The sequence below is a fragment of the Fonticula alba genome (assembly GCF_000388065.1).
Source record: "Fonticula alba strain ATCC 38817 unplaced genomic scaffold supercont2.3, whole genome shotgun sequence".
NCBI lineage: Eukaryota > Rotosphaerida > Fonticulaceae > Fonticula > Fonticula alba.
In genome coordinates, this window is record NW_009242973.1 from 1,752,776 (window position 1) to 1,755,192 (window position 2,417).

At 71.4% G+C, this 2,417-nt stretch overlaps 1 protein-coding gene across 1 annotated transcript in view; it reads left to right on the forward strand.

The window, feature by feature from the left end:
- Window positions 1–2,417, forward strand: part of H696_02162 (hypothetical protein) — an 8,190-nt gene that overhangs the window by 2,170 nt on the left and 3,603 nt on the right. The window lies entirely within an intron of this gene.

A 2,417-nucleotide genomic window follows, 5' to 3' on the forward strand; every position in this document is an offset into this window, starting at 1 on the left:
GGGGGGGGGGGAAAAAAAAGAAGGCTGTCAGACAAAGCCATGTACGTGACACCCTCGACGATTGCCGGTGCACTGCGCGTCCCGCCTGGCCGGAGAGACACCCGGTGACGAGATCCCCCACTCCCGACGCCCCGCTCGCCTCCGGGCCTCCCCTTCTCCCCGACAAGGCCCCGGACAGGAGTGCCCCCCACAAGGCAACGAAGCAAGAAGCAACAAGCCCGGACAACGCACCCTTCTTGGGAATACCGCGCCCAAGCTCGTGGCGGCGGTGGGCCTCCTTGCGCCAGTACTCGTCGCGCTCGCTGTAGGAGAAGCCATCCGCCTTGGCCGGCGGGGGGTAGTAGTCGGTGATCTTGGCCGAGGGCGGGCGCGACAGGAGAATGTGGCGCTGCAGGGGGAGAGCACTGGGGAGCACCAAAGGCGGCGTTAGCACGAGGGAGGGGGATGCGAGCGCCAGGCCGGCCGGCTGGGTGGCTCTCGGCCGGTGGCAGGCACGCAGGGCGGAAGGGGAGCGGGGGACAAAGCGCACGTCGGGTTGTAGACCTTGTCAAAGACCTTGCAGGACAGCGCAATCAGGCGCTGGCGGGACCCATCGCGCGTGGCCGTGGCCCGAGCGAACTTCATGAGAGACATCGGGGCGGGAAGGAGGGGCGGAAGGAGGGGGCGGGCAGGGACAATCAGGGGGGGGGGGAGGGGGAGGGATGGATCCAGCTGTCGAGGCCACGGGCCAACGCGAACCCAAGCCCCGGGGCAACAAATAATGCTGGCGTCCCGGGTCCCCCCCGGGGGCGAGAAGGCGCAGGGCCGGGCCGCCAACCGGTTCTCCGCGCGATGCGCCCCGGATCCGCCCATCATTCTCCCTCGAGGACGCGCTCGTCCAGGAGGGGTGCCAGGCAAACGCGAGTGTGCCTGCCCCGCCGTCCCCACCCCCCCCCCCCCCCCCCCGAGGTGGGGCCTGAGCGGCCGGGCCAGGCTGCAGGCTCGGGCATTGGAAATGGAATTGTGGTCATGTGGTATCCATCGCCGTCTGATCCTGGGGCGTGATCGGGCAGTGCCAGCAACCCCGCCTCCCGCGGCCCGGGCTACCGCAGTTCCACGCCCTGGCCGCCCTGGAGCCGGGCCCGGTGCTTCCATGCCCGCCGCCTGCGTCCCTTTCGTGAGGCCCCCACTAGATTGGTCCTATCGCGCTGCGCTCACCACGTTCGCGGCCCAAGCTGGAGAAGGGGGGCTGTGAGCGAGGGGGGGGGAGCCTTCGCGCAGATCGGTCAGTGTGCGGTGTTCTCAACACAAGCGCAGGCAGCCCGCCTGGGCGGGGGAGGTGCGCGCTTCTACGAACGCGCGAGAGCGGGCCCCATGCCCGGGGAGAGAGGGGGGGGGGGCCACCCCACGCCGGCGGCCGCTGCGCCGGGAGAAGACCGCACTGCGCGCGCGCGCGCGTACGCCCCCCGGTGTGCACTGTAGTGGCTACTGGTCGGCCGAACCCCGGGGGTGTTGGGTGGCGTCAATTCACGCGCTTGCGCCCGCGCCCGCGCCCGCGCCCGCGAGGCGCCCCCAAGTCTAGCATCCATCTTCTGGGGCGGCGCAGCCCCATGGGCGGCAGTCCGGGGTGCCTGCTCCTCCAAACATGCACGCGCGCGCGCGCGCGCGCACACGCGCGCGCCAGCGAATACCCACATCCTGTGCGCGCGCCCACCGGGGGAGGCATGCGTCCCGGCGGACCGGGGGGGGCGGCCCGAGGCCGCGGCCTCACTCCCTGATCGGCTCGGTCGGTCCCGCTCCGGGGACCGGCCATTTACCGCGCCCTCCTGCCCCCCCCCCCCCCCGGGGGAACAGGGACAAGCGAGCCGTGGCCGACTAGGGCTGAGCGGCATCCCCGAGCCGGGCATGAGACCAGCTGCTTCTGAGACCGCAGAGCCCGGAGCCCGGAGCCCGGAGGGCAGTGATGACCCGATCTCCGCCCCACACGGGCCGGCCCCCCCCCCCCCCGTGCTGATGCACAGCAACGGCATCAACCGGCAGACGCTTGTCGGCATCCTCGACATGGCCGGGCTCGGCATGCGGCAGTTCAACATGGACGCCCTGGCCTACATGCGTGAGCTGATCCCCCTCTACGAGGCCAACTACCCGGAGGCCCTCGGCCGCATCATCGTCATCAATGCGCCGGCCGTGTTGTGCGTGTCCTGGCCCTGCCACCGAAGAAGCCCTCCGGGGCCCCCTCGCCGCTCTGACATGCAGCCGCTTCCCCGCCCCGCCCGGCCCCGCCCCCAGCACCATGTTCTGGAACCTCCTGAGCGGGCTGATCGCCGAGCGCACTCGCGACCGCATCATGATCCTCGGCACCGACTACATGGACCACATTGGCTCGCTCGTCGGGCCCGAGTCCATCCCAGTGCGTCCGGCGCCTGGTGCCGTCCCTC